Genomic DNA, 27414 nt, shown 5'->3' on the forward strand with positions numbered 1-27414 from the left:
GGCCTGTGTGGACCTCTGTAGGAAATGCTGTTGTAGCTCCCTCTGGTCTGAACCTCTCTTCTTCATTCCCCTCAAGGCACATAGGTTTTAAGCAGACCTGAGAAGGTGTGGGAGGCTGCTCCAACAATCCACTCAAGCCAAGTAGCATAGCTAGAGGGGGGCAAAACTGTAAGTACTGCATGTGCTGCAACACACTGTATAAGTATCCCCTCCTACTCACCATCAGAGCAATTCCAGGCAGCAATGGCAACATATAGACACTAGCTGAGCCAAATGGTGTTTCCTGCACATTGCTGTTGCTGCCCTGAATGGCTCTGAGAGTGAGTAGGAGGGGCCACTTACACAGCACATTGTGGCACTTGCAGTACTTACTGTTTTGCCCTCCCTCTAGCTACGCTACTCCTCAAGCCAATGCAGGTCTCTACAGGAGCTGATGCTCTGAGTTCTTTCTTATCTGAGCATCTTCCCTTCTCCCACATCCAAGCATGATGTGCTCCTATGAGGTCCAAGTACCAACCAAACAGAATATGTCACTCCAAGAAAGCTTCACTTCCTAGCCCAACCCAAACATATATACAGTACACAGGTGTGTGTGTGTGTGTGTGTGTGTGTCTGTTATCACTTTCAGAACAAATAGTTTCTTAGAAATCAAATGGAAATAGAACAGATTCAGATTTATTTTTAATTGCCATGCACCCTCAGGATCATCTTGTTAAGATGTTATGGTGAAACCATAAAAAGTCAAGGAGTTTATTCAAAAAGTAGAACAGTGGAAGGATGAAACAAATTGTAACTGTAAAACAAGACAAGGGTGATCTTTCAAAAAAGAGACCATAAAAAGAGAGGGGAGATGGCAAAGGCTGCCAAAGATGTTAAAATGCAGGTTGTAGCAACACAACGCTACTTGGGAAGCACCTAGGGCTTAGAACCTTGGTGCCTGATGGGAGAGTGCTAAAAGCAGAAGCACTCTGAGTGTTTGAAAGTTAGAAGTAGAGCAGCAAGGAGTCAGAGCAATGAATGAGACACAGCAGACATTCAGAGGGTTGATGCAGGGAGAGCTGAGCCGGAAGTAGGACAGTATGAGATTGAGAGAGAAGTCCGTTCTCCCAGCTAGCTTCCTAGCAAAGAATAAAACAACAGACATGTATAGAAGCGAGATGCAGAAGGAAGGCCGCTGGGATTCAGCCTTCTCTGGCTTTTATTCCCTCTCAAACAATACACATCAGGCTGCAGTTTTCCATTCTCTTATCTTGTTTACATACTAAGCAATGAGTCAGAAGTCTGCGGCTTCTACTTAACTAGAACAAGGCAGAGGCTTCTAGATGTGCCCAGATGCCAACGCAGGTGTGCCTGCACTTGTTGCCATGTCTCTAAAAGCTTAATGTTCTGTGCATTTTCCTACACAGGTAAAAGCCATCAAAGTCTGATGTGTCTTACTGAGCACAATTCCTTTCCTACTTTGGCAATTCCAAAGTTCTGGTCCTGGCACCCACACCGGCGGCAAGGTAAGCAGGCAAGTCCCCAATGAAGCATCAGATACTTCTGTTGTCAGGCCTGGGCAAATGCACAAAGACAGAATGGGTGTGTTACTTTATATAACCTGTGGACATCCCTCCTTCAACTGTGGACTGGGACATGATGAGGTGGTCAACCTGAGCTCTTGATGTTCCTGCTCCTTGAAATCAGGTGGGTATGGCAGCCCAGTGAGCTGGGTCAAATCCAAGCCCTTTGTTTTCCAGTCAGTTGTGGAAGAAGAAAATGCTGAAACTATAAACAAGAGCAAAAGAATAACAATCATTGCCACTCTTTTGGGATACTAAGGCATCACAGAAGTCCCTGTGATCAGAAAGATCCAAAACAGGTGAAAATAGGCAGAAAACAGGGAAATCAGGAATTTTCATCACACTTGAAATTATTTATCTTTTCCTTCATCTTTCTGAATCTTTAGTTCTGACTAGTAAAGAGTTTGTTCCCAGTTGTATATAAAAAAAATTCTTAAGATCTCTGGAAATGAAAAAAAATGTTTTAGTGGGGAGACGTTTACTCCATCAATCATTAAGAGAAACCATCTGGCATTCTTGTCATAGATTTCATGCATTTCTTTAACACATAATTATAGTGATTTTGCATTTTTATACAAGGAAGATGGAGAAGCTTTAAAAAAAATTGAACTAAATATTAATTTCTAAAAAAATAGTATTATCTTTCAAAAAATGTACATTACAATATGGATACAATTTTATATAAATTAGAAGTGTTTTATATAATTTATCTTACACAAAAATTGCTTTGAAGATTTAACAGAACATAAAAACATAAGAACTCTGCTGGATCAGACCAGGGGCCCATCTAGTCCAGCTTCCTATATCTCACAGTGGCCCACCCAATTCCTCAGGGAGTACTCAAAACAACAAAATACCTGTATCCTGTTGCCCCTCCCTTGCATCTGGCATTCAGTGATGGTAGCTACCTCTGAAACGCACAGGTTGCATATAGTAATTGTGGCTTTTAATCTGTGATTAACATTTCCTCCAAAAAGTTGTCCAATTCCCTTTTAAAACATCTAGGCCAGGTGCCATCACAACAATTGTGTTAATCTTCTGTATATACCGATGTTGCACTTTTGAGAATTACTAAAGGGTTAGATCAGTCATTATTTGTTCAGGTTAATGCAGTGGTACTCAAACTTTTCCGGCCAGTGGCTCCCTTGACCCTGTGGCTGTTGGCCATGACTACCCATCATGTTCCTGAGGGCTGGAAGTGACATCATTAAACAGGAAGTGGCCACAAATATTAACTATATTAAATATACTTTTATAATATTATATTTATTATAATAAATATTAAATATATATTAACTATATTAATAATGATTATATTAATCATATTAATTAAATACAGATCTTAAAAATATATTAATACACAGCAATATACATGCTTTATAAATGATCAGCTGCTGATCACTGTTGGAGACAGGATGCTGGAGTAGGTAAATTTTGTCTGGTCCAGGAGGACTAATTTTTTAAAACTTTGTAAGTATACCAATAGAATTGTTTTATCAAATGAACTTTGTGAACAACCTGACCAACATTACACACACCCACCCCTGTGGACCCCAATCCAACTAGTCATTTCTCCCATTCTCCTTGGATAGGATTGAACCCTTTATTAATTAAATTAAATTAAATTTTTCCAGCAGCTGGTGGGGAAAACAAAAATAAACCATGAAAATATATCAAAGCTGATAGGGGTTTGGTTAGGAAGCTGATTTGTCTCCTATACTAGGAGATGCACAGCTCAAGCCTATGCATGTCTACTCAGAAGTAAGTCACATGAGAGTCAATGGGGCTTACTCCCAGGTAAGTGTGGATAGTATTGGGCTGGCAATCACTTCATCAATGGCTGATAAGTATTCCCTTCAAATAGCAAGATTCATCACTTTAAAAATACAGACTCTCCTCTTCAGTCAAACAACAAGATTAATAAATCACTTTAAAAACACTACCCTTTTTCTGCTCCTGGCCAAGTAAAGTGTGTGCTTGTCTCCCGTCTCCCCCCTTTGCCAACTGCATGGAAGCAACTTTAAGAGTCCTGATGACTGGTAAAATAGGAAGTGTTTTATTTGAGGAGGGGGAGGAAAGTGGGAAGGTTTGGAGATCGAAAGGGGGAAGTGGGAGGGGGTTGAAAAGAGAGATTTCACTTTGATGAGAAGCGATCCCAGGCTGGGAACTAGGAACCAACCAGACAAGAATCAGGGAGGGTTAAGGACTGCAAGCTGAGCATGCTCGGTACTTGCCAGATGGGGGTTGGAGTCCAAGAGCTTTGGAAACAACATGAAGGGAACACAGAAGGTAGCCGCCTCGGAGTGGAGGGAAAAGAGGATGGGGTGTTTCTTCTGCTTTAAAAAAAAAAAAGCGCAGACGATGGGCAGAAGAGGGGCTCCTATTCTGCCCAGGGGTGTGACTGTATTGCTTCAAGAGGACATCCTGCGCCTCCCCTTTGAGTTCCTGGCGCCTCCCTAAAGAGCCACGACTCACAGTTTGAATAACACTGGGTTAATGTATAATACACAGGCAGAAAAATTGCAGCTTGCCAACAAATCACATCTGGGTGTCTTCATCTTAAGACATCACTTTTGAGTTGGGACTCATTTCCCCAGCACCAACCCTAACTGTCTCACACAGACACACACACAGAGTCCATAAACACATAAATGTTAAGTGAAATAATTTATTTGTTTGCACAGATTACATGCAATGTGTGAAATTTGAAATTTAGGAATTTATTATGTAACCATTGGTCATTACAATGTATAAAAGCACATACTACAATATGCACATATAAAACAGGCAGTAGCATTTCAGCCTTCCAAACACATAAAATAGGACAAAAAATATTGGTACTCAGCATAGGTCAGAATCATAAAATATTAAAATACAGTGGTGCCTCGCAAAACGAAATTAATTCGTTCCGCAAGTCGTTTCGTATTGCGAAAATTTAGTCTTGCAAAGCGCGGTTTCCCATAGGAATGCATTGAAATTTAATTAATGCGTTCCTATGGGCAAAAAAAGTCAGAACAAAGTCAAATTTGGTTTACAAAGTGTTTATTAAGTGCTCTTTAAAGGCATACATACTGTACAGAGGATTTCAAAAATTTCAAGCACAAAACTTCAACTTTTTAATTTTAAAAATTCGTCTTGCGAAGCACGGCCATAGAAAAAATTCGTCTTGCAAAGCACGGCATAGAAAAATTCGTCTTGTGAATCACCAGAAAAAAATCGCAAAAACGCTTTCGTCTTGCGAGTTTTTCGGTGTGCGAGGCATTCGTCTTGCGAGGCACCACTGTAATTCAAAAGTGAGAAAAGCTTCAATCATTTCCAGGATCTTACCAACTAGTAAAGAGGACAAAAAAATTTTAAATTTAAGACAACAAAAAATTGGCTCATATTTTCTTTGCCACAAGGGCAAAGATAGCCACTTTATAGGTGACGTCAGGGTCAGAGTCAGCAAGAAGCCCGCAAATCAAAGCTTAGGTAGATCTCCCATGGAACCGAGCAATAATATTAAATAAATATTTTGATCTAGGAAGCTCATATAAGGGGCACTTTAATAAATAGTGAGAAATATCCTCTATTTCACCAGAGTTGCAAATGCAAGTCCTAAGATGATAGGGAGTATTTTTATATCTGCCTTCAAGGACCGAAGTCTGCATACACTGAAAGTGCAGGGCAGTAAAAGCTTTGTGCAATGCTGGCACTGTTAGATAAGTTAAATAATTTTCTAAAACAAATGATAACTTATACAATGGGAGCAAAGATGAGTAAGGTGAGCTGGAAATATCACACAAGTCACGTCTCATATGGTAAAGATGAATTCTATCTTTTACCATAGCCTTAACGTTTTTAGATAAATAAGAAGGCAAAGTGTCCGTGACTATTTCATATTTCTCCAAGATCTGTTTTACTAAATTAGCCCAGGACAACCGAGCAGACTTAAAAAGCTGTTCTCTGAAACACATCTTGGGGAGACGGGAATCATCCATTGCTGCTAATTTATACCAGTACAGAGCCAGCGCAGTATGGCAGTGGGCTTCTATCGAAATTAAACCCACTTCCGCTCTGAGAATAGGGGATAAAGTTTGCCGAGGGACATTTAATAATGAGCATATAAAAGCATTTTGGGCTGATTCTAATGTAGAGGTTTTTGAATACCCCCAGATTTCTGCTCCAAAAACCATTTGGGGGATAATTTTCTTAGCAAAAACCTCTACCTTAGGAGTCACAAGATTACCTCCTTTAGTTCTCATAAAGTGTAATAAGGATTGAGTTGTATGAGCTACTTTAAACTTGGCCGTATTTAAATGGGGAGACCAGGCAAGTTGGGCGTTAAAGGTAACACCTAAATATTTAAAGGCTCTAAGTTGTTCTATGAAATTACCATCAAGCCTCCATTTGTGCTTCTTTTTTTGTTTTCCAAAAAGAACCACTTTGGTCTTGTTGTGGTTTATAGACAGTTTTTCCTGTACACAAAAGGAGCTCAATCTAGACAATAACCTACGCAGCCAAATAGATGTGATAGAAAAAAGTGCTATGTCGTTGGCATACAAAAGAATTGGAAGTTTAGTATCCCCTATCACCGGAGGAAAAAACTCTGGACCTTGGAGAGCATGAACAATATCGTTTATATAAAAATTAAAAAGAAAAGGAGCCAATAGGCAACCTTGTCAAACTCCCTTATCAGTAGAGATTTTCTCAGAAAGCATGCCTGATGTCCCAAGTCTGACTCTTAAATTGGTGTTCATATGAATCCTCTGTACTAAAAGAAGGAGTCTCCATGCAATATGTATATTTGCAAAGGCTCATATACACTCTCATTTGCACTGATTACCTAAATAGCTTATCAGAGAAATCTATACAGGTGTGAGCCTTGATATCTGCAGATTTTCTTTCTGCAGATCTGGCTCAACGCACATCCCCCAGACCTGCATTAAGCTAGACTTGGCCCAAGCTGAAGGCTTTCTGCAGTCTAGAGGGCTTTCTGAAGCCTGCAGAAGCTGCACGCATCTGCCCACGGCCTATGCAGGCTTCAGAATGGCCATTTCAGGCTGTAAATATTACTTTCGGTTTCCCTTGGGGCTGAAACCACAGAATTGCTTATCTATGGTTTTTGTTATCTGTGTGTGTGTGGGGGGGGGGGGGTGTCCAAGAATGGATCCCCTGCAGATACCAAGGCCCCACTTGTAGTTTGCTTTTTTCAAAATTGTATGTTCACAGTTGTTCATCATCACTCATTTTCAACTATGGAATTTTAATAACTAGAAGTACAAGCATTCATAAATTTATGTGTAACTGAGGCAATAAAGTGCATTTCATAGTCCATTTGGCCATAAAGGTTTTTACACAAATCAGTGTTGGTGTATAGGTTAGTATCACAATTATATGATGTGGTTTTGCTTATTTAAGCTTCCATTCATGAGGCTTTTCAGCACAGGATACAAAAAACTTCCATGTCTCTCTGTGGCAAAATAAATAAAGTCTTTTGCAGAGAATAATTTTAGAAACAGCCAAGGTCAAAGAGAACCAAGTTATATTTAATGAAACTAAATTAGGAAAAAGATAATTTTGGAACAGACCGAGTGGGTTTAATCCTCCTGTCACTCTTTTCTTTAGTTAAGCAACAGACCACTGCTAATCAACAGCCTTGCAAATGACAGAAGAATCCAGCTCAGAGTGTGCAGCTTGAGCAGAAACAGAACGTGGGAGATCTGTGATCAGATAACCTCATGTGTGGGGTTTTATTTACTTTAAAGCAGTCACAGGGGGTTGAATCCTTTCCTTCTACACCATTTCCATGATCTAAATTGCCCCTCAAGCTGCTATTTAGGTTCACAGCAATAGAAAAGGAAGTCGTGGGACTGGATCACAGATCTCCTGCAGCATGTCTGTTTTGGTCCTTAAAAATGGGGAAAGGAGATCAAAAAGTCAGAAAGCATGCAAAAAAATTACTTTATTTCAATAATGATTGTTAATTTTTATTTGTATATAGACAGTGACTTATAAGCCAAATCATGGAACAAGTTGCCTCTTGCTGAGTGCCTCACAATGTTAGCCTGCAACTAGGTCAGCTGAATGCTGGTTACTTTTAGTCAGTGTTTCCCAAGCTTAAGCTCATGATCCTCCAGAAACACTGCCTTCCCCCTTAAGGGGACAGGTGATGGGGGTGGACAATGGGATGGTGCGAGGTACTTCCTAGATTGCACCACCACTGCAGAACAAAATGGGTTTTGTCACATACAGGGAAGTAGTGCTGGCTCTCCAGAGGGTGCAGGCTCCCTCTGCGAGCCTCCCCACACTTCAGAATGGCTCCCTAATGCAATTGTGACCCACTTCTGGTTTGTCACATTACTAAAAATAAAATATTGAAATGAATGGGGATCCACCTGAAATGGGCTCGCAACCCACCTAGTGGGTTCCAACCCACAGTTTGAGAAACACTGCATTAAGGAACTATTCTGAGGCACGGGGAGGCCCATGGAAGGGACTATGGGGCCCCTGTACCCTCCAGGGAGCTGGTGCTACCCCAAGTATCTGACAAAACCCTTTTTCATGGTGGAATGATCCAGGAAGTGCCAATACCGCCGAGCTGCCATTCCCCATCACTGCTTGCAAGTACTTAATGGTTCCCCAACCTTCAAGGAAAGGTTGGGAACCATCGCTATCTCTAGGTAGTCACAATCCAACCAAATGTAACTGTTTCCATATCCCATTAACTTCAGTGTGAACAAAGCACATATTTAACCATCTCATTGAAATCAGAAAGAGTTAGTAATGCTTTACTTTAGCAGAATTGCACCTGGGATTTCTAATTCTTTCTGAGTATAGTATTCCCACTGCTGGTTATTTACAATATACTCTCAATGCTTCTGTGCCCCACTAATGGATTACTATATATATATAATATATAGTAATATATATAGTAATACACACACACACACACACACACACACACACACACACAATAATTGCCCCAAATGGTTGCTCCGTAATTAATACAATATCATTTACTGTTCTTTTTGGTCTTCTGGGCTTTTGGTTTCAATTTCTCACATAAAACCAAAATATTCGTTTACCAGGAACATCAAATACAATGTACCATTTTAAGCATAAATAGGTCCAAATCATTTAAATCACAGGCATATTCATGCAGAGTCTTAAAAAATAGGCATATGATTAGGAAATCAAATCATTTGAAATTAAAAGCATAAAACATGGGGTAATTTATTTATTCAAAATTTATTACCGCCAATGTTGTCTCCCACTAAGGGACTCAGAGTGGGTTACAAGAAGAAAATGAAAACAGCAGCATACAAGTTATGCAATAGAAAACAGCAGCAAAAAAAAAAAGTACATCCAAAACAAACAGAAACAGAGGAGGCAGCAAGTCAAATGAAGAGAGCACAGGAAATGCCTGCTTGAAAAGGCAGATCTTTAAAATATGATGAAAAACTGACAGGAAGAAGGCCAGGCACACATTAACTGACAGAGACCTCTAGCGGGTGGGAACCACCACTGAGATTGCCCTCCCATATGCCATCACCAGTCTAGTCTCAGATGGCCACAAAGGAAACTTTCAGATGGTAATGCACATGTTGATTCATCTGTAAGAAGTGATTCTTTAGGTATACTGGTCCTAAGTTCTAAAGGACTTTAAAAGTAAGAAGCAGCCATTTAAATTGCACCTGGAACCAGATTGGTAATCAATGCAGTTGAAATCATAGAGAGAAGACAAGCCTCCACCTAGTCAAGACCTGGGCAGTTGCATTTTGGAAAGATAAAACTTCCAAAGGGTCTTCAAGAGCAGCCCCATGTATAGTATGTTGCAGTAATCCAATTGTGAGGTGACTAAAAGCATTGCTCACCATGGCCAGGTCTGCCTGAGACAGAAACAGGCACAGCGGGTGCACAATGTGAAGCTGGGCCAAGACACACCAGGCCATAGCCATAATCTGGACATTCAGAAGCAGTTGGATCCAGATGTACCCCGAAACTGTGAACCTGTCCTTCAAAAGAAGCTCAAGCCCATCATGTCCAGGCTGAAATACTGTTGCTAAATTTGTAGATCTCCAGATCTCAAGAACCTCTGTCCTGTCTGAATTTAATTTCAGTTGTTCACTTCCCACTAATCCTTCACAGACTCCAAGTATCTGTTCAAAATTCCACAGCTTCCTCTGCTGGAGGAGATGTACATATAGCAGGGTGTCACCTACGTGTTATTTAGGCAGATATCTTCCTCACTGCTTGGTTAAAATGGGATTATGAAGCAGGGAGCAATACTCACATAAATATTCTAAAGAGGTCCTTAGTTGACATTTCAGACTTATCAACATGGATTCAGCTACCTAGTCCCTGCAGGAGCGCGTGGCCTCTGGGACCCCAAGTGCCTCTGGGAACTAAGTGCCAGGTAAGGCACCGTGAGTTTAGCATCTGGGCGAGTTTAACAGAAGGGTGAGGAAGCCAGGGCCCCAGACACCGCCCTTCTCTTCCCTTGAGAAGAGGGCTGCTAACCAGTGTAGGGTTTTTAGATACCCCTAAATTAAAAAAAAAAAATAAAAGCTATGCAATCAGACAGCCAGCAGCAGGGTAGGGGCTATCCAGTGTTCTGCATCATACAGTGCCACATGTATGACTATATGCCTCTGGGGCATAAGTCATGGGTGTGTCCTCGGTGCAAGGAGCTCCAGGGTCTCAGGGAATGCGTCCGCTCCCTTGAAGCCTTGGTGGCTGACCTGGAGAAGCAGAGGCAGGCAGAGAAGGACCGTGGGGAAACTTCCGGGGATGATCAGGCTTCGTCCCAACTTCAGGCGTGCAGCTCCTCAGCTGCCCGGGTGGGAAGTCTCGGGGCTGGAGGACGTCATCCTGGAGAGGAGGGAAACAATCCCCTAGGGGGGACCCCTTCTCCAGGGGACGGGCCCGTATCTGAAAGCACTCAGGATACTTCTTGGCGGGAGCGGGGTTGGGGGCTTCTTGTAGTGGGGGATTTGATTATTAGAAACATAGAGAGGGGGGTTTACGGCGGATGTGAGAACCGCATGGCAACTTGCCTGCCTGGTGCAAAGGTTGCGGACATCACTTCTCATCTAGACAGGCTGGTAGACAGTGCTGGGGGAGAGGTAGCGGTTGTGGTGCATGTCGGCACCAACGATGTGGGCAAGTGCAGTCGGGAGGTCCTGGAGGCCAAATTTAGGCTATTAGGTAGGAAGCTGAAAGCCAGGACCTCAAAGGTAGCGTTCTCTGAAGTGTTACCTGTTCCACGCACAGGGCCAGCTAGGCAGGCGGAGATCAGGGGTCTTAATTCATGGATGAGACGGTGGTGTAGGGAGGAGGGGTTTATTATCATTAGGCACTGGGGAATGTTTTGGGATAAGCCGGGTCTGTACAAGAGGTTCAAGGGCTTCACTTGAACCAGAATGGAACCAGACTGCTGGCGCTTAACGTTAAAAAGATGGCAGAGCAGCTTTTAAACTGATCCCTGGGGAAAGGCCGACAGGAGCCGAGGGGCATCCGGTTCGGGACTCCTTATCCCTATGGGACGAGGATGGGGAGGTTAGAGATCAACAAGACAAAGGCAGAGTAGGAGAAGAAATTGGGAATGGTAGCATGATGGGATGTGATAGACGGTTTGGCACAGTGAGAGGATGCGGGGACAAAGGAGCTAATAAGCAGCCCATCCTGGGGCATTGGATGTACAAATGCTTTTATGCAAGTGCCCGAAGTCTCCAAGCAAAGATGGGAGAACTGGAATGTCTGGTGACAAGGGAAAACATTGACATAGTGGGCATAACGGAAACCTGGTGGAATGCAGAGAATCAGTGGGATACCGCAATCCCGGGCTATAAACTCTATAGGAGGGACAGGGAGGGGCGTGTTGGAGGTGGCGTGGCCATTTATGTTAAGGAAGGGATAGAATCCAGCAAAGTAGAGATTGAAGGTGGGTCCAACTCCACCACAGAATCTCCACCGGGTTAAATTACCAGGCCTGTGCAGCGATGTAATACTGGGGGGTACTATCGTCCTCCAGACCAGAAACCAGAAGGGGACCTTGAAATGAGGAAACAGATCAGAGAGGTGACAAGGAGGGACAGGGTTGTAATCATGGGGGACTTCAATTATCCTCAAATAGACTTGGTCAATTTGTGTTCCGGTCACGAAAAGGAGACCGGATTCCGTGACATGCTAAATGACTGTGGCTTAGAGCAGCTAGTCATGGAGCCCACCAGAGGACAGGTGACTCTGGATTTAATATTGTGCAGTACTCAGGACCTGGTTAGAGATGTCAATGTTATGGAGCCATTAGGGAACAGTGATCATGCTGTGATCCGTTTCAACGTGCATGTTGGGGGAACAATACCGGGCAAATCTCTCACAAAAACCCTTGAATTCCGACTGGCGGACTTCCCTCAGATGAGGAGGCTGGTTAGAAGGAGGTTGAAAGGGAAGGTTAAAAGAGTCCAATCTCTCCAGAGTGAATGGAGGCTGCTTAAAAACAACAGTAATAGAGGCCCAGCAGAGGTGTATACCACAAAGAAAGAAGGGTTCCACTAAATCCAGGAGGGTGCCTGCATGGCTAACGAGCCAAGTTAGAGAGGCTGTGAAGGGCAAGGAAGCTTCCTTCTGTAAATGGAAGTCTTGCCCTAATGAGGAGAATAAAAAGGAACATAAACTGTGGCAAAAGAAATGTAAGAAGGTGATACGGGAGGCCAAGCGAGACTATGAGGAAAGCATGGCCAGTAACATTAAGGGGAATAATAAAAGCTTCTTCAAATATGTTAGAAGCAGGAAACCTGCCAGAGAAGCGGTTGGCCCTCTGGATGGTGAGGGAGGAAAAGGGGTGATAAAAGGAGACTTAGAGACGGCAGAGAAATTAAATGAGTTCTTTGCATCTGTCTTCACGGCAGAAGACCTCGGGCAGATACCGCTGCCCGAACGGCCCCTCCTGACCGAGGAATTAAATCAGATAGAGGTTAAAAGAGAAGATGTTTCAGACCTCATTGATAAATTAAAGATCAATTAAGTCACCGGGCCCTGATGGCATCCACCCAAGAGTTATTAAGGAATTGAAGAATGAAGTTGCTGATCTCTTGACTAAAATATTCAACTTGTCCCTCAAAACGGCCACGGTGGCAGAAGACTGGAGGATAGCAATTGTCACGCCTATCTTTAAAAAGGGAAAGAGGGGGGACCCGGGAAACTATAGGAAGGTCAGCCTAACATCTAAACCGGGTAAGATGGTGGAATGCCTCATCAAAGATAGAATCTCAAAACACATAGACGAAGAGGCCTTCCTGAGGGAGAATCAGTATGGCTTCTGTAAGGGTAAGTCTTGCCTCACGAACCTTATAGAATTCTTTGAAAAGATCAACAGGCATGTGGACGTGGGAGAACCCGTGGACATTATATATATATCAGAAGGCGTTTGACATGGTCCCTCACCAAAGGCTACTGAAAAACTCCACAGTCAGGGAATTAGAGGACAGGTATTCTCATGGATTGAGAACTGGTTGAAGGCCAGGAAACAGAGAGTGGGTATCAATGGGCAATTTTCACAATGGAGAGAAGTGAAAAGCGGTGTGCCCCAAGGATCTGTCCTGGGACCGGTGCTCTTCAACCTCTTCATAAATGACCTGGAGACAGGGTTGAGCAGTGAGGTGGCAAACTTTGCAGACGACACCAAACTTTTCCGAGTGGTGAAGACCAGAAGTGATTGTGAAGAGCTCCAGAAGGATCTCTCCAGACTGGCAGAATGGGCAGCAAAATGGCAGATACGCTTCAATGTCAGTAAGGTCATGCACATTGGGGCAAAAAATCAAAACTTTGCATATAGGCTAATGCAGGGGTGCTCAATAGGTGGATCGCGATCTACCGGTAGATCGCGAGGCAAAATGAGTAGATCGTGGAGTGCTGACCCCCCCCCGTCAGGTGCCTCTGGGAGGAAACGCCGGGAGTAAGGCCCATTGTACTCAATGGGGCTTACTCCCAGGTAAGTGTGGCTAGGATTGCAGCCTCACAGCCTAATCCTAGGCATGTCTACTCAGGAGTAAGTCCTGTTATACTCAGTGGGGCTCAAGGTACACCAACATACATTGTACACATAAATGTTATATGTTATGATGGCGCGAACATTGTTAAAAAAAACTCTGGTAGATCTCCGGGCCCTGCTGGGTTTCAAAGTAGCTCTCGAGCCAAAAAAGTGTGAGCACCCCTGGGCTAATGGGTTCTGAGCTGTCTGTGACAGATCAGGAGAGAGATCATGGGGTGGTGGTGGACAGGTCAATGAAAGTGTTGACCCAATCTGCGGCAGCAGTAAAGAAGGCCAATTCTATGCTTGGGATCATTAGAAAAGGTATTGAGAACAAAACGGCTAATAGTATAATGCTGTTGTACAAATCGATGGTAAGGCCACACCTGGAGTACTGTGTCCAGTTCTGGTTGCCACACCACAAAAAAGACATAGTGGAAATGGAAAAGGTGCAAAAGAGAGCGACTAAGATCATTACTGGGCTGGGGCACCTTCCTTATGAGGAAAGGCTAGGGCATTTGGGCCTCTTCAGCCTAGAAAAGAGGCGCCTGAGGGGGGACATGATTGAGAGATACAAAATTATGCACGGGAAGGACAGAGTGGATAGTGAGATGCTCTTTACACTCTCACATAACACCAGAACCAGGGGACATCCGCTAAAATTGAGTGTTGGAAGAGTTAGGACAAAAGAAAATATTTCTTTACTCAGCATGTGGTTGGTCTGTGGAACTCCTTGCCACAGGATGTGGTGATGGCGCCTGGCCTGGATGCCTTTAAAAGGGGATTGGACAAGTTTCTGGAGGAAAAATCCATTACGGGTTACAAGCCATGATGTGTATGTACAACCTCCTGATTTTAGAAATTGGTTATGTCAGAATGCCAGATGCAAGGGAGGGCAACAGAATGAGGTCTCTTGTTATCTGGTGTGCTCCCTGGGGCATTTGGTGGGTCGCTGTGAGATACAGGAAACTGGACTAGATGGGCCTATGGCCTGATCCAGTGGGGCTGTTCTTATGTTCTTACCTAGACTTTAAACTAACTCTATCTAAGTCATATGTTTCTGTGCAGATATCCAGCAAAATTAAGATTCCCAGGTCTGCCTCAGAATTAGATAAAGGGTGTCCAACCACCTCTTGTGGCATGAACCAGCCAATAGCCTACAAGTCAGAGACAGAGACTGCAAAGGCAAGTTTGTGAAAAGTCAGTGAGGGAGGCTTATGCTGTTATGAAGTTTCTATTCCCATTTCTCACTAAAGTTGTTTCAAATTACCAGCAAGGGTAGGATTTCTATTTGCTATCATTCCACTGGACAACAAGGCTGATTAAAATATCAGCCAAGAAGTCCAGGCAAGGAAAAGGAGACTCATTAGCTGTCTCCAAAGCATTTGCAAGTGTTTTAAGGCTGACTGGTAATGGATAGAAGAAGAGTGGGGAGAAGAACTACAGGTGCAACCTATTTACCCACTTTTTTATCAGTGGATTTGTCTCAAGGCAAATAGGGTGGGGGAACTGAAAGTCAAATACAACTTTGCCTCCTTTGCCCTTCGATGGTCTGCTCCTTTCAAGGCAGCCCAAAACACTGCAAAAAGGCTGGACCAGGCAGGGAAATAGCCCTGGAGCCATGGAAGAGGTTCCCCTTATGAAGGAACAGTAAGACTCCTGGAGCCCCTGAGGCAGCAGAGAGGGTGAAGAAGGGAAGGGGGGCAGAAAACCTCTGTAGCCAGAGCATGTGCAGCAAAGTGGAGCGCGCGCGCGCTCTCTCTCTCTCTCTCTCTCTCTCTCTCTCTCTCACACACACACACACACACACACACACACACAGGGGCAGATGCGGTAGCAACTGAGGGGACTGCTTTAAAAAACCCAGGGAGTGTTTCCCAATTCCCCCCCAGGGTCAGGCCTGGTTAGTACTTGGATGGAAGACCGCCTGGGAATGCATTAAAGTTATTACCAAAAACTTTCTTGATGCCACAAATGTACAAAACATTTAATAATCAAGGTAATCCATTCTCAATCTGGTTAATAAGACTCATGCCAAAAAATCAGATAAGAGAGTGTAGGAGGTTGTTTGTGAAGAGGCAGAGGTAGGAGGATTTCCAAAGTGTTTTCCACAGAAACTTACTTGACAGAAAGTAGGAGGTTGTCTTGGAAAGCAACACAAGGTTTACATGTGGGGGGGTGGTGGTAGTGGCATATAGTGCTGTATTTACTTGGAAGTAAATCCCATTGTGTTCAGTGCAATTTACTCCCATGAAAGTGTGCATATGACTGCAGCCAAAAGTCTGATTGTCCAAGTTGATTTCTTTGTGCTAGCTTGAATGGAGAAGAAACTGTCCTGGATTCTCCCTTTTTGTTGGAAAAATAAAATGCAAGGGTTCAAAGAGTAAAGAGAAACAAACTACTGTGGTAGCTTGAAGAAAAACAAATGTGCTGTACCATAAGCTTTAGTGAACTAGAGCAAGAATCAGGTTTTGCTGCAGCAGACTAAGGGCCAAATCCTATCCAATTTTCCAGTGCTGGTGCAGCCATGCTAACAGTACATGCGCTGCATCCTGCAGCAGGGATTCAGTCATGGAGGACTCCTCCAGGTAAGGGAATGTTTGTTCCCTTTCCCCAGGCTTGCATTGTGGCTGCACCAGCACTGGAAAGTTGGATAGGATTGGGCCCTAACCCAGCTATCCCTCTATGAACTATTACAGTAGTGTTGTAGCGTTCACACCAAGGGCCTTGGGTTGATCTTTGCGGGGGGGGGGGGGGAGAGAAGGGAGGCAGGACCTATCAAATGAGACCAACTTAAGCAGTCACCTCAGTGCGCAATCCTGAAGTGAAATTTGACCAGCACAAGTCTCTTGCACTGGCCCAGGAGTGTCGCAAGCATGCCATAAACCATATTTGCAACTACTCTGAAGCAGGCCAGGCTAGTGCAAGGATGTGCACTGGCCTCCCTGCACTGGATCCAGGCCCTGAAAGGGTCAATTTGTGCTGGCCAAGGCAGGCTGTTGCAGGGGGTTGGAGAGGGTGGCAGGAGGGCGGAAAGGAGGCAGGGAGGGGCATTTGGGGGCAGGGTGGACAGACTGGGAGGTAGATGGGGCCTAGGAGGGAAGTGGGATTAGCTGTGGCCTACTTTAGGCCTACTCCCAGATTGATGAGCCTTACACAGGCTGCTCAGATTTACATCTTTGATTTTGCTCGATGCAAATCCCTTGCTTGGCATAAGTAAAGAATTCCCTTACCGCAAGTTGCACTCTAGTCAGCACCAATCTTGCGCTGGACACAGCACAAGCCAGTCAGCATGCCTGTTCCAGTGCAAGTTAGGATTAGGCTGCCCGACAATGGATTGGTGGTGAGCAGCCATGAAATATATAAAATGCAATACATTAATGAAACCCCATAAATTCAGGGCACAACCCTAACCCACTTTTCAGCACCGACATAAGGTCAATACAGCTACAAGGTAAGGGAACAAGCATTCCCTTAGTTTGAGGAGGACTCTGTGAGTGCCACCCAACTGCAGGGTGCAGCACATGTCCCTTTGGCACCATTATGCTAGTGCTGGAAAGTTGGTTAGGATTTGGGCCTAAACCCCATGCAATTAATTGACTATGGTCCAGATCCTAACCAACTTTCCAGCACTGGCATAGCTGTCCCAATGGAACAAGCAGTGCTGCATCCTGCAGTTGGGTGACTCTCATGGAGACCTCCTCAAAGTAAGGGAATGTTTGTTCCCTTACTTCAGAGCTGCATTACCCTTATGTCGGTGCTGGAAAGTGGATTAGGATTGTGCTCTATGACTTCTTTAATCAGGTGACTATCTTATAAAGAACAAGTCTTATGAAGAACATGAAGGTGCAATGGTGAAGCAATACAGCGGCCACAAGTTATTAAAAGCTATCCTTTAAAGGTGTGTGTACTGATACTCCTGCTGATCCCTGCAATTATGCTTCCTGAGCTGAGATTGTATAATTACTTAGGGAGCAATCCTAACCAACTTTCCAGCACTGGCATAGCTGTGCCAGTGTGGCATGTGCTGCATCCTGCAGTTGGGGGGCAGTCACGGAGGCCTCCTCAAGGTGTTTGTTCCCTTACCTCAGAATTGCATTGCCCTTATCTTGGTGCTGGAATGTTAGTTAGGATTTCACACTTAATCTTTTTCAAAGTTTTTGAGGATGCAAAGTGTTATCTAGGGATTAAGTATTGAAAGTTTTATTTTATTTTTTTAAGGTTATGAACATATAAAATCATGGTGTATCTTTTTACTAGGCTAATTAGTATCAGTCTGAATTAGATTGCTACTGTATTGCTATTACCATTGCTACAATGACATCTAGTGGAGAAAACAGGTTTAGACTAAAAAAAACCCAGAAGACAAAAAAATTCTCCTTTTTACTACAAACATTATGCATATACAGTACAGTATACTGTTTACGAAGCCCCAGCTGAATCTCTGTAACAATAGAGGAACAGCTGCATTGTATTGGCAACCTTCAGTCTCGAAAGACTATGGTATCGCGCTCTGAAAGGTGGTTCTGGCACAGCGTCTAGTGTGGCTGAAAAGGCCAATCCGGGAGTGACAATCCCTTCCACACCGGGAGCAAGTGCAGTCTGTCCCTGGTCTGTCTCCCTGGCTATGGGCCTTCCTTCTTTGCCTCTTAGCCTCAGACTGTTGGCAAAGTGTCTCTTCAAACTGGGAAAGGCCATGCTGCACAGCCTGCCTCCAAGCGGGCCGCGCAGAGGCCAGGGTTTCCCACTTGTTGAGGTCCATCCCTAAGGCCTTCAGATCCCTCTTGCAGATGTCCTTGTATCGCAGCTGTGGTCTACCTGTAGGGCGCTTTCCTTGCACGAGTTCTCCATAGAGGAGATCCTTTGGGATCCGGCCATCATCCATTCTCACGACATGACCAAGCCAACGCAGGCGTCTCTGTTTCAGCAGTGAATACATGCTAGGGATTCCAGCACGTTCCAGGACTGTGTTGTTTGGAACTTTGTCCTGCCAGGTGATGCCGAGGATGCGTCGGAGGCAGCGCATGTGGAAAGCGCTCAGTTTCCTCTCCTGTTGTGGGCGAAGAGTCCATGACTCGCTGCAGTACAGAAGTGTACTCAGGACGCAAGCTCTGTAGACCTGGATCTTGGTATGTTCCGTCAGCTTCTTGTTGGACCAGACTCCCTTTGTGAGTCTGGAAAACGTGGTAGCTGCTTTACCGATGCGCCTGTTTAGCTCGGCATCGAGAGAATGAGTGTCGGAGATCGTTGAGCCAAGGTACACAAAGTCATGGACAACCTCCAGTTCATGCTCAGAGATTGTAATGCAGGGAGGTGAGTCCACATCCTGAACCATGACCTGTGTTTTCTTCAGGCTGATTGTCAGTCCAAAATCTTGGCAGGCCTTGCTAAAACGATCCATGAGCTGCTGGAGATCTTTGGCAGAGTGGGTAGTGACAGCTGCATCGTCGGCAAAGAGGAAGTCACGCAGACATTTCAGCTGGACTTTGGATTTTGCTCTCAGTCTGGAGAGGTTGAAGAGCTTTCCGTCTGATCTGGTCCGGAGATAGATGCCTTCTGTTGCAGTTCCAAAGGCCTGCTTCAGCAGGACAGCGAAGAAAATCCCAAACAAGGTTGGTGCAAGAACACAGCCCTGCTTCACTCCGCTTCGGATGTCAAAAGGGTCTGATGTGGAGCTGCATATTGTATTTATGCAATATGCATAACAGCTGCATATTGTATTTATAATTTTAAAAATATATAGTTCCTAATTAGGTGGTTACAGTGAAACATTTTATAGAAAGAAGCCATTAGTCTAATGCTGTTTTCAGCTTAGCTCCTGTGACGCATGCAGTGCCATTTTCTGCAACAGGTAAATCAACATCCTTTAAGCCCTATTATTAGTACAGCTTTATGCAGGTGCACAAGTGCCCTGGCACCAAGGAGAAGGGGCAATCTCTCTGATCCTTAAGATGCCTTGCTAGGGGTTGTGAATGGTGTCATATCCATCAAGTCCTTTACACTGCTCTCTTGCAAGAGACTAGCAGCCCAATCCTAACTCCCAGCACAGTAATGCAGCAGTGCCAATGCAGCCTACACTGTATCCTGGGGGGATGGCAGTTTTAACCTCTGGAGGTCTCCTTGGGTAAGGGAACATTTGTCCCCTTGCCCCAGGGTAAGTCCCAGCAGCCGCCGTGGGTCAACTCAGACCTGTGCCAGCTCTATAGCTGGTGCAGGTCTGCATTGATTCAAGAAGCTGGATCAGGCCTGGGAAGGGGATTATAAAATAATTTGATGGGTACCACTGCTGCCAAACTTGCCCCCTTTCTGGGCCCAATCCAGACTCTTCCTCACCCATTGCCTCCTCATTCCGCCAACACTTTGCCGTGTTCTACCCCCTCCCCACCTCCCTTCTGACCCCTACATGGGCTTACCTGCTCTACAGCCGTAAAAGGGTTTATGCTGCTGGAATGCTGTTGGCATAAAGCAGTGGCATAGCTAAATCATTTGACATCCGGGGCCCATAAATTGTCACCCCATACGACATAATTAATTAATTATACTAATTATTCATTCATTCACATTTTTATTCCACCCTTCCTCTAAGCAGCTAAGGGTGGTGTAAATGGTTCCTCCCTTTATTTTGTCCTCACAACAACCCTGTGAGGTAGGCAAGACTGAGAGATAGTAATAGTCATGACATGAAATGAATAATAATAATAATGACCAGAAAATAAATGCAGTGAATACTTCGCCACAAGCAATGGATGAAATTCTGCATCAAATGGTATATAACATGATATTATTCCTAAAAGCCATGATTTCCAGAATTTTGGTTACTAGGGTGTAACCCCCCCCCCCAACGGATGTCTCATTGGTCTGTTTTGAGTTAAGGCAGTGGTCTCAATCTTTTAACACTGGGATCCACTTTTTAGAATGACAATCTGTCTGGGACCCCCAGAGGTGATGTAATGGCTGGAAGTGACATCATCAAGCAAAATAAAATAAATAATTATATTAAAGAAAAAATAATAAGGGAAAGCCAGCCGTTTCACCAAGTGAATTTTCTCTGTAGCCTGCCTGCAATAACACCCATCCCACAAAAATATCAGTAAGATTTTCAGCCCTCCCCAATGTCCAGTTCAGTGTAAGTTCTTATATTTTAAGCATATCACTATTGGGACCCACCTGGCTTTACAAGTGTAAAAACAAATTAAAATTGACCTTACCAGCTGAAGCCTCTCTTTTATTCTTTGGAGGGGGGAGTGCTGCCTTCTGGAGCATTTGTTTAGCTCCACTTTCAGACTGGGACAATGCAGCTACCCTTGCATTCCCCTTTGCCTGACTTAGACCAGCAGCCAAGGCACGTTTGCTTACTCACAAGTAAATGCAACTGTGTGGTTCGCTTTCCATGGGGTTCAATGCATTTTTTGGTTTCTGCTTGGAGGGACTTCTTTCTTGGGTGTTTTTTGTGGACTGCTTTAATTGGATAGGAACCATTCTGGTGTCACTGGATTCCTCTCAGCCTGCCCTTTCCAACGGACTAAGGCAAGTTCGCCTACTCGCAAGTAAACATGCAATATGGCTCGGTTTCACTTTCCATAGGGCTCCATGCATTTCTTGGTTTCTGGTTTTTTGGCCATAACTCTTGATGGAAAGGAGATATTTTACTCCAGTTTTTTCCATTGCATTCTGCTGGAAATTCCACATCCAACAGTATAATAGCATGATGGGATTATTCATAACTTCTGCAATGTTAGCGATGTTGGGTCATTTGTGGGGTCACCCCCCCAGGCTGGCACCTGGGGTAGACTGCCCCCACCCCTCGCTAGCTACGCCACTGGCATAAAGACCGCTTAGGATTGGGCCATTAGATTCTTTGCTAGCACAATATCATCAATGCAGATGGCAGATGCCATAGTACAGAAGATGAAATAAGTAGTAGTGACATTAGAATAAAAATATTAAGGAGGAATTGAAGGGACAGAGCACATGGGGGATGATGCTTTGTTCCTCATTTTAGAATTCTAAAAAAGAAATAGCAGTACAGTACACTTCATATGAATGTTCCCTTCCCAAACACAAATGGAAGGGAGCCCATGCTTTGTGTGTGCATTCATGGCATGTGTGCATCTGAGATACAAGGATGAATTACTTGTCTGGGGCTCTCTAGCACTACTGATAGGGATGAATTCCTAAGGTCCATGCAAATTTGGGTGTTAAATGCCTTGGAGCAGTAAAACAGGGATGGGCAGACTTTTAGCCTAGAAGATCTATTGGTTCTCTACAAAAATCCTAAAGGTCCAACAGCTGCAGGAAGGTGCAAAATACTATAGTGGCAACAGACTGTTAAAATGGAACAGGGTCTCTGAGCACATTTACAGCTCAGAAATTTTTTTTCAGTACCAAAAGTGAGGGGGTGGGGAGGGGGGTCTTTTTGTTGCTGCTAAATAGTTGGGAATCAAAATCACTTGTTGATGCACAGTATTGCAGATTGCCCAGAGATATGCCAGCAGATTTGGATCTGCCTTCTGTGAACCTCTGCAGTAAAGCATAGGCTCCACTAAAATTTTAGACATCCACTAAAATTGAGTGTTGGGAGAGTTAGAACAGACAAGAGAAAATATTTCTTTACTCAGCATGTGGTCGGTCTGTGGAACTCCTTGCCACAGGATGTGGTGATGGCGTCTAGCCTGGACGCCTTTAAAAGGGGATTGGACAAGTTTCTGGAGGAAAAATCCATTACCAGGTACAAGCCATGATGTGTATGTGCAACCTTCTGATTTTAGAAATGGGTTATGTCAGAATGCCAGATGCATGGGAGGGCACCAGGATGAGGTCTCTTGTTATCTGGTGTGCTCCCTGGGGCATTTGATGGGCCGCTGTGAGATACAGGAAGCTGGACTAGATGGGCCTATGGCCTGATCCAGTGGGGCTGTTCTTATGTTCTTATGCTCAAGATGTCTGGAAGCTTTTCGTTACAGTTCTGGAGCAACTTTTTGTTATAGTTGCTCCAGAACATCACCATAATCAAAACCTACCTGGGACCTACAAAGTTATGGTTAGGCGATGGCTGACTTTTGACTAGCCTGCCCTTTAGAATGTTCAGGATCGATTTACTTATAATAATCTATTCCTTACAGCCCTCATTAGAAAGGGAATAAAAGGCCACAGTAGCACTAAAATAAGTATGAGTCAATATAGCATACATAATTCCAAGTGCCATGGAACTCTGCATCGAATCAAAATGCCAACTATGCAATACAGGCTTTATAAATTAACAAAGGGGGGCAAAAAACTCTCAAGAAATGTGCTACATAATGAATTCCTATAAGAAGAATATTGTTCCAATTATCCTGGAGCTAGTTCATTTATCAAAATACTACTCCTGAATGCGTGATGTGACAAGTAGAAGAGGTTTGAGCTCTGGATTTTTGGGACTCCAAACAGAGAGTCTTTCCTATACCAATAAGCAACTTCGTCCAGCCCCTTAAATTAAGGAATTTTCAAGTCAGAAGCAAGACTGTAAAATATATTTGAGACTTCTAATTTTTTATTAAATAAACACTAGATATTGATACTATTTTGAAAATGTTGACTGTACTTTAAAATATTCATTGCAACAGATTGCACTATATCTGCAATTTTCAACCTTTTCCATCACACAGCACACTGAAAAGGCACTAAAATTGTCAAGGCACACCATTAGTTCTTTTACAACTGACAAGGCACACCATGTTGCTGACAGGGAGGCTCACATCCCTCAATGGCCCTAATGATAAATGACTCTCCCCAAACTCCAGTGGCACACCTATATGCCACGGCAGACTGGTCAAAAATCACTGTATACAGCAGCTTGAAAAACATATTTGCTTCAGAGATCCACAGGTGCTGTATACAGTGCTTAGTTTTTGTAGTTCAGGACACATGGTTTATTTCCAAGGGAGGTGCCTTTGTTGGTTGTCAATGAGTCATACAGCTTTTATTGGGAGGCATCCCATTACTCAAATAATTAGCTATATCCCCCCCCCCAAATTATGTTGCAACCATTTGAAGAAATATGACACATGTTGAGAGATAGTAAAATGCTTTCAAAACATTTCAACTTGACTTGATTGTACATATGTAAAACAAATATTTAATTTTGCACCACTTGATGGGTATCTGCTACTAATAGGGCTGGCCTTTTATAGGGCTGTAAGAAAGATATTATATCTTATTTATGAGGCTAAACATTACGTGCTGTGTGCCTATAAGCCACCTGAACAGCTTTGATGCCTCTCCCACAGCTCTGGCTGAGCTGTGCTGATATAATGGAATCCTGGGTCATTAGTATTCCAGCTACTGAGGGTGTAAGTTCAGTCAGAGAATATTGCCAGATACTATAGATTTCGGAGGAAAATGAAAGGTCAGTTTGGCTACAGGCAGGGTCTTAGCTAATGATTGTGTTGCCTGGCGCGGAGCTCAAAATGATGCCCCAGAAGTGATGTCACAAGCAAAAGTAACATCATGCCAGGTTTTTTAAAAAGTGAAAATGGGGGGGGGGGGAATCTGCCTCTTCCCTCAGTAGCTCACCACCCACTTGATCTGCCATCTCCCAGTCAGTGGCATAGTTAACAGCCTGGAGCACATGGCTGTGGCAGAGTCAAAAATAGCTGCTACCGCATCCTGTGCACTTTGGGCAGCTGCCAGTGGCTCCTCGAGAGAAGGGGACTTTGTCCCCTTCCGCCAGGAAAAGAGATTAGCCCTGCAATGGGGCTCCTCAATTCACCACCAATGAAAAGGTGAATCAAGAGCCTCCATGTAAGGCAGTGAGCCCAACACGGAAGCTCTGGATCTGGCGGAGCATTGCTTCATTGCATTCTGCATTAAATTACCTTTCCAATGATATATAAACACTCAGTATCAAGCTCAGCTTGTTGCAGCACTGGGCAGTAGCACTGTAGCTGCAGCACTGGCTACAGGCTCCTCCTCTTTCTAGAGTGAAAGTTGTGACAACAGCTTCTTCCAACATTGCAAAAATAATATCAAATGCCTCCAGTGCTCTCTACACATAACTCCTTCCAGAAAGTAGAGCAATTGCTAGCGTGTAGAGGAGTTACAGCATTGACTCTCCCCATGCAACCTGAACTCTGACTGATGCTTCCTTTCTGAAGTAGGAAGGAAGCACCTGTGTTGCAATGCTACCACACAGTGAAGATAACATAGAAAGGGGCTCTAAGAAAAGCTTCACACAGGGCTTATGTATTGGAGGACAATCAGCTGCTAGTTGGAAGAGAAAAAGAAGCAAACTTCTGTTGTTTTTCATTTTCCTTCACTAATTCTGGATGTACACAATGGCATCTGCATGTCATATTCATATTATGCCCCCCCACAATATGTCATCAAGACAGAATGTGGTAAGTCCTGAAATAGAAGGAGAAGTGACAAAATTGGGTTTTGCTAAAAGCAGTTTAGTAAATAGGCACACAGGTGAAAATGATGAGTTAAGTACAGTATGCTTATAGGTACAATGCTGCTCATTTACCATAATTTGGCATTCATTAAAAAAAGAAAAAGAAGAGATTCCAATAGCAAAGAATAAGAGGGAGTTAAGAAGAGTGATAGTACAAAAACTGTTTAATGTGGTACATGTTTTCAAATTAGAAACTCCATAGTGAATATCACAACAATAAATTATGCAAAAAAAACTGCAGGCATGGATATACCCAAAATAAGCAAATGAGCACATTGCATTCTGATGGAAAGTGCACTGTGAGTACAGTCAATGCAGTGAGTACAGTCAATGCAGCTGACAGGACTTACAGCCCAATCCTATGCATGGCTACTCAGAAGTAAGTCCCATTAAAGTCAATGGGGCTTACTCCTAGGAAAGTGTGGATAGGATTGGGCTGTTAAAACCCTTCTCAAAAACTATCTATTGATGACAGGTGAATATGTAGTACCTGAAAGTACAAGATTTAAAAATTTTAAACCCCCACTCCCCATGCACATCCCCTGGTGTGGTCCACACCCCCTGCACCCCCATAGCAACACCATTGGTTCATGGAATATCAACCAAAAGTCCAAAGCATACATTACATTGAACATGTACTTCTGTCATTACCCCAGCTTGGTCTCAAACTCAGAGGGGAAGGAGCTGGTAAGACCTCTAATAATTGTGAACATGCAAGGTGAGGGAGTTAAGCCCCAACAAGCAAAACAGATCAGGTAGTTAAGAGTCCCAAGAAAGCCAAATCACATACATACATCTACTTGGAGATAAGGATGAGGTTTGCTGGGTAGGACACTGGGTGAGGATTCTGGTTTAGAAGCAGAGGCAGTAATAGCACCAAATGCCATAGCAGGGGGCAGGTGAGGGAGCTGAGTGAAAGGCTTACCAGACAGTAGTGTACCAAGGGTGGGGAGGGGTGTGTGGTCTTCCTGAGAGTCAAATACCATAAGAATGCCAGTAGGGAGGGTCCACAGCAACCTTGTACCAGTACTGATCCTGCTACATTATTTGGGAAGCCACTAATCCAGGACGTATACATACAACATACATACAAGATAATTGCACACAAAGCTCTGCACATTAGTAAGTGCAGGGGGCTGTGTTTAATCCATGTATCTTGTACTGTGTTGTAGGTGGGCAAACCCTGGCCCACAGGTCAATTGCGGCCCTTGGGGACCCTCAATCTGGCCTGCAGGGAGCCCCCAATGAGTCTGAGCTGTGGGAGACTGTTGGAGCCCATGCTGGCCCACTAGATGCAAGCTGTGGGCCAAGTTAGAGCAAGGCATTTTATAGTCTTCGTGTGTTTTCCTGGGCATTATTTTAACTCCCCCCCCCCATTGCCTCTGAACAACTTATGTCTCTATGTGTATTAGGCTTGGTCTTCTATGTTTTCACTGTGTAAGAGTTGTGTGGCAAACAGCTCATAGTTCTCATGTGGTTCTAAATGCCTGTATTATAGTTCTTATGTGTATTATAAATAAGCTCAGCAAAATTCATTCACTTGTATAAGTTCCATAAGCACTGATGTAAATATATTCAAATTTATAATGTAAATCCTTTTTTCCTGACCTCCGACACAGTGTCAGAGAGATAATGTGGCCTTCCTGCCAAAATGTTTGCCCATCCTGTTGTAAAAGATCTCTTTAAGTTCAATTGCTCCTGGCAATTCTTTACTACAGTTCAACCCTGCTCTGTATTGGGGGGGGGGGGGAGGATTAGGCTTCAGTCTCAGCATGCTCAGTCTATGCAACACACTGGGAGGTACTTCTTAGTTAAGATACATATCATGAGGCTGCATGAGTACAATCCTATGCATGTTTCCTGGAAAGAGTCCAGTTTAAGGCTGCAATCTTATATAAAGGCTTACGTGGGAGTAAGTTCCATTGAATTAAATGGGGTTTACCTCTAAGTAATGTGCTTGTGCTGTAAATCAGTGGGACCTACTTTGTGGTAAACAGGCTACAATCCTATCCACACCTACCTGGGAGTAAAGCTCCATTTATAATGGGGCTTACTTCTGAGTAGACATGCCTAGGCTTGGGCTCAAAGTCAGGCTGCCATCCTATCCACACCTACCTGGGAGTAAAGCCCCATTGACTATCATGGGGCTTACTTCTAAGTAGACAGGCATAGGCTTGGGCTCAAAGTCAGGCTGCTATCCTACCCACACTTACCTGGGAGTAAGCCCCATTGACTATTATGGGACATACTTCCGAGTAGACATGCACAGAGTGGGGCTGGTGGGCTCCGGCTGACTGAAGACATTAGCAATGCAGTGCCAGGGACCTGGAATGCTTCCCATTGAGGTGCACCGCCCCTTCGCCAAGTCCACGCATGCGCACCTGACGCCTGCGGGGCACCTCCTC

The 27414-nt window shown here is 44.0% G+C and overlaps 1 long non-coding RNA gene across 1 annotated transcript; it reads right to left on the bottom strand.

Annotated features, from left to right (window-relative positions):
* Positions 1-659: 659 nt before the first annotated feature.
* Positions 660-27364, bottom strand: LOC136651161 (uncharacterized). Its single transcript, XR_010794502.1, has 2 exons — positions 27223-27364; positions 660-1767 (listed from the first exon to the last, which is right to left on the bottom strand). It is a non-coding gene; the product is annotated as an uncharacterized lncRNA (long non-coding RNA).
* Positions 27365-27414: the final 50 nt, after the last annotated feature.

This window comes from Tiliqua scincoides, chromosome 5, assembly GCF_035046505.1.
Source record: "Tiliqua scincoides isolate rTilSci1 chromosome 5, rTilSci1.hap2, whole genome shotgun sequence".
NCBI lineage: Eukaryota > Metazoa > Chordata > Lepidosauria > Squamata > Scincidae > Tiliqua > Tiliqua scincoides.